This window comes from Lygodium microphyllum, chromosome 27, assembly GCF_053477565.2.
Source record: "Lygodium microphyllum isolate KBCC chromosome 27, Lygodium_microphyllum_v1.1.10, whole genome shotgun sequence".
In the NCBI taxonomy this organism is placed as follows: Eukaryota; Viridiplantae; Streptophyta; class Polypodiopsida; order Schizaeales; family Lygodiaceae; genus Lygodium; species Lygodium microphyllum.
In genome coordinates, this window is record NC_141161.1 from 110,067,407 (window position 1) to 110,086,847 (window position 19,441).

Below are 19,441 nucleotides of genomic sequence, written 5' to 3' on the forward strand. Positions count from 1 at the left end.
AAAAAAGTGGGTCAAAGAATCAAATGAGCAAGTTGCTACAGACTTGCAAGAGCACGGCACAGAAACACAAATACCTATCTTGACGCTGCACTTTGTCCCTAAGTCCTTGTGTATGATGCTTTTCGGGAAGGCACATAAATGCATGTAGTCGTGCTAGTCTTAGCTCTTAGAGATGTCCCAAGAAAGGGAATCGTTAGATACAGGAATAGGAGTGAGTGTGCTAATCCATGCAGTGCTCCAAACTTGGAGTAACCCAATGGTTGAGACTGCTAGATTCAATGTCACATTTGCTAACACAATCAAGGTGAAACCATTCGGCATGTTAAAGAATTGGTCACTGAAGATCACAAGAGTCCAATTCTCTGTTAACTTTATAGTCATGAAGGGAGTGGACTATAATATCCTGCTAGGCCAACCTTGGATGTGCAACGCGAGAATCATAGAAGACTGGGGCAACGGTCTCATCTTCATACGTAATCGAATAAAGGCGGTTAGGGTAGAGATGGAAACTTGGAAGACCATGCTAGTTGACCTAGATGCCATCTCCACCATGCTAAAGGGTGATGGCGACCAGAATAGGAAATCCTACGGGCCCTTAACCAAGTATATCCTGTGACTTGAGGACAAGTGGGACTGAATGCACATTCTTGCTATGATCGACCTGCCATTCTCTCACAATGAGGAGTACAAACAAGCCATCAAGACTATTGGAAAGCCTAAGGACACACCCTCAGTACCAGGCTACATGATGGCTCGAAGCCTATGTGGAAGACCCAACCCTGTCACATTCCATGTCCCAAGTAATAGACGAGAGTTGTTTGAGATCCTAGGATATCTAACTCACAAGTTAGTTGGCAATCCAAGGATGAACTTGAAGCCAAGGATATCTAACTCACCCTCAGTACCAGCCATCCAGACTATTGGAAAGCCTAAGGACACACCCTCAGTACCAGCCTACATGATGGCTGGAAGCCTATGTGGAAGACCCAACCCTGTCACATTCCATGTCCCAAGTAATAGACGAGAGTTGTTTGAGATCCTAGGATATCTAACTCACAAGTTAGTTGGCAATCAACCAGAAGCCACTTTGAGATCTCTTGGATGAGCTTGAATGATGATGGACTAAGGTGCACAATTTAAACTTGATGTACAATTGGGCTTTAGTACTCAAACAACAAGAAGAGATGTATCAAAACTTGGAGAATGATGAGCAATCAGACAAAGATAGCTCTGACAATGAATATGAAGATTTTTGTTCCTTCAGTGATGATGAGAGTGGAGGGGAAATAGACACTATAGAATATGACACTAGGGGACCTATAATTGAACAAATACGAGTTAACTCTAGACCATGCAAGCAGAACGCCTTTAGGATAGAGAAAGGAGTCATGCGTAGGGACTGCGATCGAACCTTGTTGGAGCACATAGGTGCAATTGACCATCAGCACGTGCCCCAACGGAGTGATGCACCATTGCTTAGAACGGACTCACCTTCTGAGCTGCGACCACAAGGAGAGACTCCCTCTTCTAGCAAGGATGGAGAGTTTCATTCTGAGTCAAAAGTTAGCTAAGATAGTGATCTTGAAATATCTTGATCTTCCAAGACTAGATGCACCAAGGGGGACCTACTTGTCCACCTAAGGCACTGATGGTTAAGGGAGGAACGATGGAAGATGTCTGAGGATACGCAAGCAGAAGAGTAGGAAAAACCACAAGACCTACCAAAGCGATTCACAAAATTCAAAAAGGAGATAGGGTAGTGATCGTAATGGGAGCCAAATGACAAGGGCAAGCAAGGGAACCAATCGAAGGGCATGCCAAGGCCAAGGAGGTCAATTTAGCTAGGGAAGGGGAGACAAACCAACTAGTCTTTATAGCTGATGAATTGACTTAGGAAGAGGAAGCAAGTCTCATCACTCTCTTATGAGAGTATATAGACAACTTTGCTTGGTCCCTAGAAGAGCTCAAAGGGATAGACCCGAGTGTAGTAACTCACAACATACACATGACACCTGACGCAATGCCGGTCAAAGCAGCGACCATATCCCATGAATCCAAGGCATGCCCAAACCCTCAAGGAAGAAATTGACAACCTAATGACATCAGGATTCATCTACGAAATTGAGCACACGGACTGGGTTTCACCCATAGTCATCGTATTGAAGAAGAATGGAAAGATTAGAGTGTGCATCAATTATAAGAAGGTAAAATTGCTACAAAGAGAGATAATTATCCATTGTCGTACACCAAGCACATGCTTGAGAGAATAGTTGTCAAGCAGAGGTCTACAATTTTTTGGATGACTTCTTTGGATACAATTAGGTTCAAGTGCATCCTAATGATAGGCATAAGATTGCATTTGCCACTGAATGGGGCGTCTTTGTCTACATAATCATGCCTTTTGGGTTGACTAATGCGCCAGCTACATTTCAACAACTTATGTGCACTATATTCAAAGATATGCTTAGGAAGGAGTAAGAGGTCTTCGTGGATGATGTGTGTTTACTCTACTTGGAGGAAACACTTAGACAAAAACTCAGAGCAGTCTTTGAATGGTGTTCACTATATCGTCTCTCGCTGAACCCCTTGAAGTGCTAGTTTTGGGTAAAGCACAAATGTATCTTAGGGCACCTAGTGGTGAAGAATGGCATTGCCATAGGCTTCTCAAAGGTCAGGGTCATTGTCGATCTTCCACCCCCAACTGATTACAAGAGCATTCAATGCTTATTAGGCCATACAGGGTATTATCGGCGGTTTGTGTTGAACTATGCATTAATTGCTAGACCTCTATACAAGCTGCTCATCATATTTGAATGGACTGAGGAATGCCAATGCACATATGAAGATTTGAAAAAGGCTTTGACCAGTGCAGCAATTTTATGAGCCCCATATTGGACACTCATCTTCCATGTTCACATTGATGCTTCGAAATTCACCATAGGAGATGTGTTGTGCTAGCCTGGTGAACATAACCTAGATTACCCATTGAGCTTTGCTAGTAGACAACTCACTAAGACTGAAGTAAATTACTCAACAATAGAGAGAGAGGGTTTGGCCATGGTGTATGCTGTGAAGAAATTCTGGCATTATCTCTTGGCTATGCCTTTTACCTTCTTTATCGACCATCAAACCTTGTTATATCTTGTTAATAAACCTTGTTCCACTGGATGCGTCACTCGATGGCCACTTCTGCTTCTAGAATTTGAATTCTCTGTGGTGGTACGTAAAGGAGAGCAACACTATATGACTAACCATATGTCTCGCATCCCCATAGGAGAAGTTGATGGACAAGGCATTGTAGACAAGCTGCCAGACACGCATCTATTCTACTTCTCTAGCAAAAGAGATTTGTTTAGAGCCGACATGATGCCGTATTGGGCAAATGACATATTCCAAGTGCTTGAGCATGGACTATCGGAATGACCAATAGAAAAGGTCACTTAGGTAACTCATCCTAAAGATCCAACCCTATCAGTTGATAGTAGGCCAACTCTATAGATCAAGGCAAGATGGGTTACTACGCAGATGCATGTGTGAGCATGAAATGCATGACATACTCATAGAGGCACACGGTGGAATTGCAGTAGGACACTTCAGTGGAGACTTGATAGCCTGCAAGGTGCTACAGTCCTAGCTGTGGTGGCCCACTCTTTTCCAAGATGCAGCATGATTCATAAAGCATTGTGACCAGTGCCAATGGAGTAAGGTCCCTATTCGTAAGGATCACAGGGAGCTAACCCCAATCATTGCATGACAACCCTTCAAGAAATGGGAAATTGACTTCATCTGAACCATTAGTCCCACTGCACAGTATTCACAAGTGGAGCTTAAAGGCTTATAAAAAACTTGGCTTCTAGCCACCCATCCGCTAATATGCAAGAAGGAAAGACATAAAAACTAGTTTGACAAGTATGTCAAGTAGCGAGGCTTCGAGTAAGGCAACTTAGTGCTGCTGTACTTAGTCAAGGGACATAAACAGAAATGAAGTTTAGGGGGTTAGGGCCTTTCAGGGTCTGGGCCATTAGCCAAACTAGCAACGTAGAACTCGAAACCCTAGAAGGTGCGGGCATAGGCTTATTTAATGGCAGCCACATAGAGAAGTACTACCCTCACACGCACTCACTGCATGAGCCTCCAATGCTAGCGTCCCTTGTCAATGTAAGAGTAGCCACCATTATTGATATTAGATGATGAGGATGACAAAGTTGTGGAACCAGCTTACCTATGCATAATGGGCACCACCAAGCACACATGCAACTTTGATGCATTGATCGACAAGGAGGACTAAATTTGATATCTTAACTCATGATCATTGGACCCAAATTGGCAAACCGCAGTTACAGCCCACTAATACCAAACTCAGCCCATGGGGATCAATCATACGCACTCTTAGAAAAATCCAAAACTAACGTTTCTATCGAGTCTGAAAGCATATTGATGATTTTGTATGTGTTTCCCAATAGTAAAGAGGCAGACACAGAGTTACTATTAGGACGAATATTTAAGAAACAATCTTGTTGTAATGTTGATTACAAGTCACAGCATATCCACCTAGCCATGGGCAACGTCTGCATAGTTAAAGCCTTTAGCAAGGGTCGTGTGACTCCTTCTGAGTCCACAAGGAAACGGATAGAGGAACATACCGCCAAGTCTAAGGAGGGGTGGTCATGACTCATCACCACCCATCGAAACTAAATACCTACAAACTGTTGAAGCCAATACGAAAACCCCTTAACCAAGGTTTCAATGAATACGTACACATCAAGGCCCATCACCTAGGAATAAACATCCATGGCCTCGCAAGGCTAATGACCCATGATTGAAACATAGGAGGCCAAGACAAAACTATGGACATCTATGTATGGTCAAGCCGCGATGGGTCCCCAAGACCTTATTGCAAGTGCAAGGATACTATGCAAGTAACACTTGGATTTGGCTTCCTAAAGCCAAAAAAACCAAAGGCCCTACTCAAACACCATCCTCAAGCTTGACCATATGAAACATCAAGCCAGAAACACTCAGTCCCTAAGCAACTCAAGCTGTTAGATCCAAAGAACCTTCGAGGTCTCAGCTCGTAGAATGTAAGACAATTTATAGGCCAAAACTGTAGCCCACTACTAACAACCTATCTCAACCTCTACCTACTAGTACCCCTTAGGTCTCGAAAATTAGCGCTGCTGCAGCCTAGCCAATTGAACAACAAGCCAAGCCACAACCTCAGAAGCATCTCAAGCCGCAACAATCAATATTTGAACTCTCTAATTTAGTCAAACCCCAACCAGCTGCCAGCCTTAGACCCTCTTATGAGCGGAGATCAATACTAATATTTGCCGCAAACTTAGCTAAAAATATGGGGGATGACTTGGTTGCTTGCCTAAGATGCTTGGACGCTACTTTCATGACATTGGCTAAAAGCTACAATCGACTAGACTTAGGTTTCTTGGAAGAATCTATAGCAATGGAAGTACGAACACTCCCTTGCTCTTGGGAGGAGTCAGAACTTGTCTTTGTTAATGCCTCCAAAGTAGCTAAGGAGTTAATTGCAACTGAGATATCCAGGGAACATGCATCAAATAGTGCCTCATTACATTGTATAGCAATAACATGATAATGGCCCACCAACTAGGAAATCAAGAAGTTGAAACACCTTACTGACAAAACGACTCCTCCTTTTTGTAGAAATAGTATGCTTTTCAATTGTAATGGAAGTTAGAGGGATGCCGAATAATGACCAATGTTGAGCAGCAACATGCAATCAAGGCATCAGAATACTACCCAACTTATGTAGCCCAAACCTTCTATAGGGTGTTGAATACCCTCCGTAATCTACCCCTGGAAGAACACATTAAGGGAAATCCTTATTTAGATCACATGGTCACTGAGGAGAAGCTGCACATTGCTAGTCGAGTGGACTCCGGAGACTTCTTGCTTGATGTCCTCACTTACGCATGTAGGTATCCACCCTTTGGACATGGACGTCTATGCTAACTTATAATATAACCCTAATTTCTATACTTGGCTCATGCCAAAATAAAAACTAAGATGTGCTAAAGACCCTTCATCCTCTAACCCTCTAATCCTAGGAAGGCATCTTCTCATTTCAGATGGGGGAGGGGGGTAAGGTAAATCAAAATAAAATAAAATACCAAAGGAAACAGAAAAGGGAAAAACACATCTTAAAAGCCTTAATCCACATCTAAAAATAGAAAAGGAAGGAAAACATTAACTAGCAATTTAGGAAAATGTCACAAACTAAAGCTTGGAAGGGAAGTCTATTTTTGTACTAAAAACATTTTAATTTAGCAAGCATGAATTTTTTTCTTCCAACAAGTGACTATTTTGAAAAGCACTAACGACAAACCATGGCTTATGACAGAAGCTAAAGATGTTGTAGCAAGGCGATCGAGCTCATCGCCTCCCCTTCATGGAAGAGGAAAGAGCAAAGTACGGCCTCTCCCTTGAAACCCGACGGGCATACAACTAGCTCAAATTCAAGATCATTCACAACATCAAAGAGGTGGTGACCAGTGAGGAGGCTCATGTTAGGAGGATTGTAGAATAGTGAAATATTACCAAGTACATTGAAAAATTCAAACAAGAGCCTAACTACACTAAGTGTGTGGAATTCCTAAGGACATATGACCTCGATAAGGAGAGTGGGAGATTGATCGTGGAAAGTATAGAAGGAATCAAGAAGGTGCAAGTCCCACTCAGTAAGGCCTTGGTGGAGAAGGTCGTAGGATTGGAGCCAAAAGTGGAAAAGAGCCAAAAATGTGACATTTATGCCATGTTGGAGATGAGAAAGGAGAGCATCTGATGAATGATGGCATAAGCAACATGAAAGTGAGATTGCAGGCCAAGGTGATCCACTCCCTCTTCTCCAGCCAAAGGTACAACTCACTCATGAATAGGATTAGTGTGCCCATGCTGGAGAGCACAGCGGCTCACTCACGCGATGAGGTGGATTGGAATGGCTATGTGCGGAAAACTATTAACCAATCTGTTAGAGCACTAGCCCTTGGAAGTAGACTGGTGTGGGGTTGGGAATCCCCAACGTCAAAGGGAGCTGAGAGGACGAATCCCTCAGCTAAAGTCGTGTTCATTAGGTATGGAGGAATCTTAACCATCGTTATCTAATAGGCGATAAAAGAGACGCATGACGGGGAAGAAGGAGCAGATGAAATACCCATGATAGGTCACCTCCTCATCATGACAAAGAATAATCAAGTGAGAGGATGGTTAATGAAGAGGAGGGAGAGCAAGAAGCTCAATCCAATAGAAGGAAAGAAAAGATGACCAAGAAAGAAACCGCACGAGAGAGGTAGGAAGAGAGAATGACAAAAAAGGAGAAGAAAGAGCTAATAAAAGTGCAAAGAAAATCCAAGAAAGCCGAAGAAGAGAGAAAAAACAAGGAGAAGACTGAACCGTAGCAAATAACGGAAGAATCAAAAAGGGTAGCGGAAGAACGATGAAAGAAGGCAGAAGAAGAAGAAGAAGATTTGAGAAGAAAAGAAGAAGAGGACTTGACACAAGCTGTGCACATGTCCATTGAGCAGCAATGAACACAATATTAGTGAGTTTTGGAATCTCCCAATTCCCATTTTTTGAATACTAAAAAGGTGGCACCCAGATAACATGCCCATAAGTTGCTCAAAACCATATGATGTGACCTATCATTGGAAAGCACTTGAAAAATGGAATCTATTGAGCTATATAGTGCTCAATTTGGAGTTTTAGTGTTAAAATTATGACAAATCCAAAGATTTGACCACGTGTCCCAAACTTATGGGAAATTCCCATATTTTCCAATATGGTGTTAATGCAGGTATGAGAAGTTAGTAGTAATGAGCCCACCATGGCAAGACGGGCTGAGAATCAGTGGCCAAACATCAAAAGACTTGCCTTAACCCATCCTAGAGGGAAAGAGCAAGGTCGCACTCCACCTGATCTTGCCTACCATCTTGCTGGACACTGTGACCATTGCAGCAATGCAGGCACTCCAACCATAGTAGACACCAGTAACCTCATGGCATGGGTGTAGTTCTTGGTTGATAAGGCACATACCCTAATGCCCACCTCCAATGCAAGAACTCCAACAACATGAATAATAAGATTGGCAGCTGCGGACATCGAATCTCAACAGGGGGCCAAGTGACCAAGAATGGTTACTACTACCATAGGGCCTTAACTCGTTGACCATGACGAGCATGTCAGGGAGCTTTTCACTCAATTGGAAAGGGAAAAACAGGAGAAGAGAGTAGCAACGAAAAAGGTGGAAATGGAAAGGAAAATGCCAAATACCTTCCAACTAGAAAAGACATGCCAAGTGGCCATGCAACAAAAAGAAATCCAGGCGCTAAAAGCAGAGCTGAGGGCCAGGGAAGATGAGGAGGAACAATGGTGAAAAAGATTCAAAGAAGAGAATCACGAGCTAGTCAGAATGCAAAGGGAGTACAAAATCTTGGTTCTACAACAGACGGAGCTCGAAATGCAAATGAAAAAACTCCAAGAAGACACGGAAGAGCTCGCCGCACTGGAAACAAAGAGAGCGCAAGAACAAGAGGAACGAAAAAAAGAGAGGGAAGAAGCATTGTGTGGAATGTAAAGACAAAGAGAGGAACAAGCAAGATTAGAAAAGGAGATTGAGCGCTGACAGAAGAACTTGTGTAAAAATGGAAAAGGCAGGAGCTGATGATAGTGGCCTTGTCACAAAGGCAAAGTGAGGGCTTGGAAGAGATGAAAAAGAAGGCAAGGGAATGGGAGGCCAAGAGCAAGAAGAAAGTGAAGGACCTAATGAGCCGCTTGGCCCTTGTATAAGGAAGCATAATACTAGCAAAAAGCAGAGCATGCACTGCTCATGCTAGTCTAGAAGCCCAACAACATACCTTCCTCATCATGATCTTAGACATCACACTCTCTTAGGTAGGAGGAAGCAGTTGAGGTGCTTAAAAGAAAACTGGAAATAGCTTGCAAGGCGATCAAACAAGGGTTGTGTTTCCAAATCCAGGACACAAGCCTCAACCCGATTGGGCAAGATCAGTGCAAGAGAATCTATTGAGAGTAGGTTTGATGCCATAGGAGGTTGACACATTGGGACTCCAAGAAGAACAACTAGAGGAAGTAGGAGCAGGGTCAAGCCATGATGGGGCACAATGAGATGAGGAGTGGATTCCACCACTTCTCTCACCACAACTAGAACCCCCTCAAGACAAAGATGCCACAATAGAAAGAAGGGTAGAAGTGAAAAAAAGAGGGCTAGGATACTTGATCAAGCACACAAAAGGGTAAAAGTGCAACCTCATGCAGTTCGAGAGCCTCCCATCCCACCTAAAAGGAATTCCTCACCCATGAACTAGAACACGGAGCTATCAATTTGGGAGTAGTGGAAAAATCACCTCCAACCCTTTGATTTCACCTTCCGATACCCAGCGGCCCTGAGCAAAGTATTATCGACTAATGCGGCAATGGAAGTAATCGCCATGGGAAGCAAAATTGGTGACTGATGCCTCACTAAAAGAGAGAAGAATCCAATGGCTTGGGGGATGGAATCCCCAAATTACTGGGAAAACAAGGTTGAGGAGGTGCCCCACCCGGTGAAAGGCTACAAATCCCAACCTAAGTAGAGAAGAAGAGTTTGGAATGGCAATGTGGATGCATGGATATCGTATTGTGGCTCCCTGTCAATGGATATCGTATGTAGAGAAGAAGAGTTTGGAATGGCAATGTGGATGCATGGATATCGTATTGTGGCTCCCTGTCCTTTGAACAAAATGATTCGACCTATTTACCATATCCTCGGAGGGTGGGAGTAGATTTTGACCCTGACATCCATGGTCAATACAACTTCCCAAAGATCTGCAACATCAATGCCACAAAACCACAAGAAGCACTCACCTTCTAAGAGCAAGATCTACGGGACTCCATGGCTTATTTCCTGATGGAATTCTCCTCCTGCCTAGACCTTGCCTTTGTAAACAACATGTAACTATATTAGATTACTTAGGACTCTCTTGAGGAAACCCCAACACCAGCAGAGTACCATCTTCCACCGCTCTTTTCTGACATTAATGCGGGAATAGATGGATGCGCCATGACTTGGGTAATGTTGCGCACTAATTTACTCCTATAATTTTGCATAGCTCTTCTTGAGGACATGAACGATAGACATTTTACCAATTGTAGCCATCCATTTTTTTCCACCACTCCTCTTCATGTTATAATAGGACAAAAAGGGGACATGCTAAGTAGGCCCTTCCTTAGTAAATCATTAAAGCCCCCTACATCCCCATCTCACGCTTAAGAGCCTGAGGAATAAATCCTCTATTTTGTACTACCCCACCAAAGTCAAGGCAAAAAAAAGAATAGAATAGAAAAGAATAGAAAAGAATAGAAAAGAAAAGAAAAGAAAAGAAAAGAAAAACAATGGAAATGGGAAGAGATATCATGTAAGACACTACAAGCTGCACGTCGATCACATGCATCGCACCTAGGGGTTCTCAAGTTAGGCATGTCCGATGGCCTCGGTCGGCCAAGCTTCGTGTCTAGCCCCCTAGCCTCATTTTGATCCCCCACTACACATGCTTAGGGCACCTCAAGGGCAAGGCATACCTAGGGAGGTGACACTCACCTATGGTTAGATCTGTCACCCTAAGCACCATACCTCCCTTATGCACAAACAAGGTCCTCAAGTGGGGGACAACACCTAGGATTTTTCCTATGGTTTGACCCAACTCCCAGTTCCACTAGTACAAGCACAATACACCATACGGCAAAGCAAACACACCCCTAGGTAGTGCACCTTCCTTTATTTTTAGGTACATACAAAGGCTCCAATCCCCCAAATTTCGGAGCGGCCATCATCCATGCAATGCGCTCCTAGCCTACACCACCTTAACGGGTCGAGCAGTCTCTTTCCAAGACCAATTCCCCCAGGACCCCATTGCCATCGACTCACACGACTTTCCTTTTAAGGCACCAAACCTTCACCAACTCAAAACCGCAAGAGTCTTGGAGCTAGCACCCATCTAGGAGGTAGGTCATCCCATGAGACAATGTCATAATGTAGGTGACTAAGGCAGAGGCAGATCGAGGCAGCCCAATCAAAAAGTGAATTAAGAAGCTCATTTAGAACAGTGCAGGAGAAGGCAAGCACCAAGGGCCAAACTACAGATTTTTCTAACACGATATTCAATTTCAAAGATGGATCCGCCCACCAGCCTCTCTCCATGCATGAAACTGTCCAACACCATATTCAATTTCAAAGGACGAATGCCCTCAAGGCCAGCATCAAAGAGGGACCCACCCAAACTTCATCTCCAATTCCAAGGGTCGATCCACCTACCAGCACCAACCCTTGCAAGGGCTTGTATACCAAGTCAAAAAAGCCACCCTGCTACACCCATCCCTCCTACCAACCACTCCACATTAGTGCCATGAGACTGGCACTAATGTAATCCTTGGAATTGTCCTATATTCCATAAGAGCTAGATTTCCCTCTTCACCATATGAGATGTAAGGTTCATGTAGGGCTCTTCCTCTAATGGCTCATTCACAAAATTCATAGGAGTGTCACTTTATGGTTATGTTATGACTAGTGTAGGGGATGTAGGTATGGCAATTGAGTTAATTTCTGCCCTAGTTGTAGTTGATCTTTGTTCATTGGGTTGTGAAAGAGCTAATAGAGCCCCTCATCCAACTTGGAATTATCAATTTACTAGATAGTGCTGTTAGTATGGTTATTGGGAGGGCAAGAATCATGGCAATCTATAGTGGATAGATTCATGCTTACACCTTCCACAATTAGTGCATGCCTAGGCTTGGATTTCGATCATTATGCTAGTAGATGGTTACCTCTGCACTGCACACATTAGACTTTAGGTCCAGTGGCTCTGTACAAGGATTCCTAAAGCTTAACTATCTCCAACTTGAGATTTGACATTTCTTGTGAAAAGTCCACTCCCTTTCTTGTGCCATGAGCTTTATATGTTGCTTGTTGATTGTGAATAGTAGAACACTTACTGTGAATTGTGATGATGCCTATTGGCTGGATAGTCTTATCTCTCCTTTCTTTTAACATGTCTTTGACTCCTGTGGCTTCATCAAACACATTTTCCAATATATGTCACTGTGCAAGCTTGAGTTTCTTGATAGGGCCTTGTACTACTCCTTGTTCCTAATGCTGTCATTGATAAAGACAATGGACATTACCCTAGGTGTAGGTTGTTCAGTCATGACAAGGATATGCTTGTAGAGACTTCTCACCTTGGCGATGCAGTCTCAAATCTCGTCCTTCTCCTTTTGGCTCACATTCATGAGCTTGACAATTAGGTTATCCACATATCCTACCTCCAAGAAATGTTTGATGAATGAGTGCTTTAGGATGTTAAAGTCATTCTTCTTAGTGTTGTTTAGGCTAGTCTACCATGATCATCCCTTTTCTCATAGACACAACCCAAAATGTTGTGCTCTCTTATCAGCATCTGTGAGGTTATTTTCCTCCCAAACCTATTCAAACTGTTCAACAAAACTATAAGGGTCATCTCCTGCCATGTACTTATCAACTTTATTAGTGACAATTGGTATTTTTGCTTGACTTTTGGCTCTCAATGCTATGCCTATGCTAGTCAAGGGCATGGTGCTTAATGCAATATTCCCTTTTTCTATGAAAGTCCTAACTAATAGTCCTTGAGGAGGACTTAGGATGGGCTAAGGTCGGCATTGGATGTTCCAACCTACCTTGAATTCTCTTTAGACATCGTACCTTTGACTCAATCCAAAACTTGTTGGATTTGAATCAGCTCAATCTCTTTTCTTTGTCTATCAAATCTCTCATTTTATGTGAAGCCTAGTGCTTGTCTTATGAGATCCTTCCCTAGTTTTCTCTCAATTTCTAGGTTAGGCAAGATCTCCTTTGTAGGTCTTCTTGGATGTTCTACCCACATGTGTCAGTCATAGAGTGTGAGATGTCCATGGGGAACTCTATAGCACTAAGTTCTAAGGTATTCACATTAGAACCTGACCCAACCATGGTCATAAATTGTTCTTAGTTGAAAAGGGTTTCAATAAGGCTAATGCACTCCAATAAAGAGGTGAAGGTTCAAACCTAAAAAGGGTTTCAATAAGACTCTCAATATCTGGTTTCAAAATCTCGTGAGGTTGCATCACTTAAAGTGCCAATTGTTTGTTGCCTTAGTAGCCCTTGTTGGCTAGACTTTAGCCCCAAAAAGTTTTATGCAGCTTGCAATTCACCTTTGTTGTGTGTAGTCCACTATAGACATTAACCTTTTGGAGCCTATATCTTCCACATACATACTCATTTAAAGACCAAACTTTGTAGGCATATTCATTAGATGTAAAATATCAACTTGGATGTGTTAGCCACCATAAAAATCTCTCTAATTATATCGTATTTGAAAACACAAAATCTTCCCCCATAAATGTTAATTGTAGTAACATACGATTGTGCTTGAAGCAACTAGAGACAAAAAGGTCTCAGAGCATAGATTACTTGCTCTACATGGATTTATGGATGGAAGATTGGGCCTAGCGTGCTCAAAATTACCAAGTATGTGACTCTTGAGGTGCAAGGTTGATGAGAACTATGTCTCAAAAGAAGGGCCTTGTGGTAATGCATCACTTAGTGTGTTCTTGCCTTGGTTAAATAGTCATCACTCAAGTTTGAACTCGACTATGCGGTTGGCAAGTGAATGTCTCATAATCCATGCCAAGAGGAAAGCCCTTACTTTTTTGAAATTCAAGCTACCCTTGTGCAAGATGTGAATGGTCTATCCCATGAGATTGGGGGGTTGTGGAGGTGCTTGCCTAATCTTCAATGACGGTCTATTAAGTGATGCAACTTAAGATTGTGATTACCAAGTGATTCTGTAAGATCACAAGCTACCCCCTTTGACCCTAGATTGGAATCCCATGAATGCATTCATGATATTCGACATAAAGAAGCAAATAACCAAGTCATGTGCATGTCATCCCGTCAAGAGCCAAAAATGCAACATAATTGCTAGACTATCACTACTTTGGCACCAATCCGTATCAACCAAATAGATGAGCAATATGGATTCATGACTGGTCCAAACTTGAAATTTCAATAGAAAACCTACAAATTTTACAATTCCAAGAGTCACGGGTGTGGAAGATCAAATAAGTACAAATCATGAGCTATGGTAGGGAGCCTCTACTAGTCCATCGATGCTGCGCCTTAGAGTGCCCCAAACAAGCTTGTACTTGGGAAAGAAATCCCAACCAATTGAAATCTCTAGAAAAACCAAGAATTTGAAGAGAAAAATATAAAATTCATATTTATGAAAAATCCTCAACATGACCGCATTCAATTAACCATGTACCAAACTATGCTCGTGGAAGAGCTAGTCAGTACCAACAAAAAAACTATTTCTTGATATTCTAAAGTGCATGGGTCTAATACTTTGAAATATCCTAAAAATTAGCGAGTTCCAAGTTTTGGCTTGCCATGGCTACAAGTTTTAATGGTGAAATCAATTCCCCAAGAAAGGGTTTCTGAGAGTGTATTTTAGAGGCCATTTTCTAAAGTGAAAAAGAGCTCGAGAGGCTACAAAAGACCAATTTTTCATGCAAACTGAAAGAGTTGTGGATCAATGAATTGGAATTTTTCTAGATGGAGTTCAATGCCAGGAACCCAATGCAAGTCTTGGTTCATCAATCAGAGTCTATTTGACCCCCCATTTAATCCCCGCAAGCTTTGGCATTATGAAGAAATTATGTGATCTGGAAGTTGAAAAGTGCATAAGGGTGGCTAGCTTTATAGATTTTGATGGCACGAAGTGAGTTGTCCAGACGAATCTCAAATCCGAGCTCGTTTGCCCCTTCGAAAGCGAAAAAACCACTTGGTAAAGAGTGCGAAAACAAAATTGTGAACAGTTTTTTTAAAAACCAAAGCTTAAGCTAGATTAAGCTTGGGAATGAAAATACATGCTTTTTCATGAAACGTGGGGGGCAGGGGGTGCCATTTTTTTCGGCGCCCCCAAAATCATTAAAAAATGTGATTTTTGAGTAGTTGATCATCATCATGGGAATGCTCATGGCAGTAAGGTCCTCCAATTCTTTGCCATCCATTGCCACAAAAATGATAAAAAATAATGCACTCAGTAAAAAATATTTTAGTATTTCTCTCTCCTCTCTCCTCTCTCCGTCTCCTCTCTCCTCTTGTGGTTTGTTATCATGGATCAATGTAAAAGAGAAGGGGGTGGATTGAGATGGACGTTTTTTGTTGTGCATGATGTGGAAGTGAAAAGGGACGTAAATAGAGGTTGAACGGATTGTTAGCGGCCGTGAGAGAGCATTAACAGGCCTCCAAGTTTGAAATACACGCGTTATAATGAGTGGTATTATGAGTAAGTCATCGATTTCATCGTTTTATGATTAGTTTTGGTCGGAAATGATTGTATTTGATTGTGATTAATCAGATTGATCAGTCATGTTGAAGAAATCATAAAAAATCAAGTGTATAATAATTTCATGCTAGACATACAAAACTTGAGACTATGCAGTTTAAGTGAAAATATGCAGTTTTTTGGGTTTTAGTGTGCATATGCTATTCCCATGGGTTGAAACATGCTAATAAAAACATATTCCATAAGATCAAACAATCTAAACTAGAAAATTAGTCATTATAAGTAATTTTGATCTAAATAAATGGAAAAAAAAGAAAAATAGAAAAAAAAGGTTTTTTTTGCATTAAAAAAATAAGATTTGTTATTCGGTGAGGTTTATCTATTATCTCATGGATCATTAAATCAAAAGAGTGGAGTCTCGTTATGCAATGTTCCCAAGTAAATTGGAACCCAAATGGGATGGACCATACAAAATTGTACATTTAGGAAAGAATGGCTCTACAACCCTTTTAGCAGATTTGTAGGGGGTAGAGTTTAAAAATAAATTTAATTTTAATAAGTTGAAGCCTTGCTATGTATAAGGACTGACCTTGGGCTTGGTGCCTATGCATGTCCTTCTTGATTCCACTTTAACTTGCAGTAGGTACCAAGACGATTGGATGGGACGAATCATTCCTTATCTTGAGCATTCATTTCTAAAGCAATGTTGCTACCAAGGTCAAGTGATTTGGTGGAATAAAGATTATCAGGTTATTGAGTGGCAAGATAGATCTTTCATGTGGGAGATTAAGGTCTACAACCACCATTGTCAATCAATTCTGACTAGTGTTTTTATTGAGTTTAGCGAGGAAGGAGGGATTGCACATGTTATATATCCTCTCTCTCGGCTTGATTTTGATTATCATAAGTACAATTGAGCTGATTACTATGGCATGGCCTATCACTGAAGATAGGGTCTATGTTTTGTATTTTGATGAAGCTTTTAGATGGCCTGCTAAATATGCGAGCATTCCTATTTTGTCATGGATGCATCAAATTGTGTATCATCATATTCTTCAGACAACCCTTGCTATTTATGCAAGGGGGATTAGCCAATAACCTAATGCACATAGTGTAGGGCCTAAGGAGCCCTTATCCTTGGTTGGTTTTGTGCCATCATAGAGTTATGTTAGGAGTAAGGGTTTGTTTCAATAGTACATTGTTGAATAGTAGTAATGTGGATTATCTCATAAGGCCAAGAGGGCCTTTTCAGTTAGGTTCTAACGTTTTACTCCATAAGGCCAAGAGGGCCAATTTGCTGGTCGTGGATTGTTATACTCCTTTAGGCCAAGAGGGCCACATGTCCATTTGGTATGGGTACATTTAATGGTTTTCTGTTTTAGTGATTGCATCAAACAAGTTTGACGAAGTGTGCCTGGAGGAAGCCTTTGCTGCATGAGAGCTTCTTGTGGCCATTCTAGGTGGCGTCGTCACCTTTTCGAGTTTTTTCCTTAACTTGATAGTGTTATGTGTGTATGTGGGGGTCTATTTTCTTTTTGGGACTAGTAATCAAGGCACGAAGTCCTAGGGTTTGGACGTTAGGTATATTTGAGGGAGGCTTGAGTAGTTATTTACCTCCTATGAAGACATTGTTGGGCATTAAAGACTTGTTTTAGAAGATGTCTTAGTGACCCTATTCTGGTAGCCTAATAGGCAGTTGTTTTAGGAGTCCCTATTAGTATGAGGCAGCTAGAGAAGCTTGCCAAAATATAAAGAAGAGGAAAATCTAAATATACTTTGAAGGTTAAACAATAGAGAGGTGTGTAAAAAGGGGTTGTAATCCCTTAACCTAGAAAAGAAAAGAAAAGGGGAAAAAATCCTAAAAGCAGTTGATTATTGCCTTGCGAAGGCTTGTTAGATTATTGGGGAGATGAGACAGACCGAAGGCCGATGCCTTGTATTCCTAGGGGTAGTAGCTAGCAAAAAAAAAAGAAGTTGGAGTGAAAATAAAAGTGAGCAAAAAAGAAAAGGATTAAGTGTCACCTTGTGAGAGCTTGGTTTGAATATGACAACTTTGGAAGAAACAAGTGTAAAAGAAAAATTTGTGATGACTAGGCTATAGGAGTCCTCGCCTAGTAGGAGCTTCTAGTCCAGTTTTCCCAAGTTAGGTAGGTAGTTCAGACCACCACTAGGATGACCTCTTTGATAGTTCTTTTAGCCAGTTTGTGTTGGAGCAGTTCATTAGGAACTCGCTTTGGATTTTTGTGACATTATGATGGGTCTCTCCTTTGAGGACTTTCATGCCTTGATTTTCTCAGTGGGTAGGGTGAGCATTGTACTTGTGCTTTGTTGAGTATATCTTTTGTTGCAACTTAATGCTTTTTATAGTTGTTATTTGTGCATATCAATTCGTGAGATTCGATGAGCTGAGTCACCCTATCCCATGGTCGCCAATAAGAGTGGATTTTAGAGGCCATTTTTTGAAGCGAAAAAGAGCTTGGGAGGCCATAAAAGATCAAATTTTCATGAAAAATGAAATGGTTGCAGATTGACGACCTGGAGTTTTTGTAGATGGAGTTTGATACTAGGAACCTAATGCAAGTCCGGTTCATCAATCGGAGTCCGTTTGACCCCCATTTAATCCCCGCAAAGTTTGGTGTATGAAGCAGCTGTGTGATCTGAGAGTGGAAAAGTGCAAAATTGTGGCGAGGTTTATAGATTTTGATGTCATGATGTCAGAGGGGTTTTAGCCGAAAAGTCGTATCCACCGGGGATCAGAGATAAAAGGAAGTATAGGATAGGAGATGGAAGAGAAGAAAAAGAATAGACAAGAGATAAACACGATAAAGACAAAGCACAATGAATCAAATCACTATGTATTGATAGAACCTGAAATCCCTTGTTTCGTACTACTTAGAAGCAATCTCCAAGCATTAGATCTCCTAGAGCTCCCTCGTAGACGAGAAACTGCATCAAAAAACAGCTTCCTCTCTGTTTCTCAGAACTCAAATCTGATGGCTCCGTTGGCTCAAAAAGGGGGGTAAAACTCCACGACACTTGCTCAAGAATCTTCCAGATCACTCTTTCCTCTCTTAGTTCAAAGTGTTGTTTACTGCCTGTCAATTGTGATTGCAACCCGCGCAATTTCGCCCATCTTTCTTTTTTATGAAAATCCAAAACTGGCCAAAAAAGATACTTGCTTTTTGCATGTTACCCGATTCTAGAAGTTTTTCTAGATTTTTAGAATATTTACAATAATTCATATCTAAAATATAAAAAATATGCTAAAATTATCCAAAAATATAGTATTTTTGGACCATCCATGCCACAGACACTAGCACTAATGACTCAAATGACATTGACTCTCTAGATCAATAAGAAAGTTGGATGATGATGCACTCCCTAGTTTTTCACACTATGTTCACATAGTGACACAACAACGAAGCCAGACATCCAAATGGATCTCGAATCCGAGCTTGTTTGCTTCTCTGAAAGTTAAAAAAACCACTTGGCAAAAAGTGTGAACACAAAATTGCAAATTGGATTTTTTAAAACCAAAGCTTAAGCTAGATTAAGCTTGGAAATGAAAAGACATGCTTTTTCATGAAACATAGGGGGAACAAGGGGCGTCTTTTTTTTTTGTTCTCGCAAAAACATAAAGAAATAGGATTTTTGAGCACTTAATTATCATGTGAATGCTCAGGGAAGCAAGGTTCTCCAATTCTTTGCAAATTGTCACCATAGAAATGATGCATTGAATAAATAGTTCTTATTTTAGTATTTCTCTCTCCTCTCTCCTCTTGTGGTTTGTTCTCATGGATCAATATAAAAGAGAAGGTGGTGGGCTCTAAGATGGACGTTTTTGGTCATGCGATGATGTGGGAGTGACAAGGGACGTGAATTGAGGTTAGAAGAATCATCAATAGCCGTGAGAGAGGCTCAATGGGCCTCTAAGGTTGAAATACGTGTGTCATAATGAGCGGTTTTATGAGTAAGTCATTGGTTTCATCGTTGTATGATTAATTTTGGTTGGAAATGGTTTTAAAAATGCTTGTATTTGATTGCCCATACTTTGA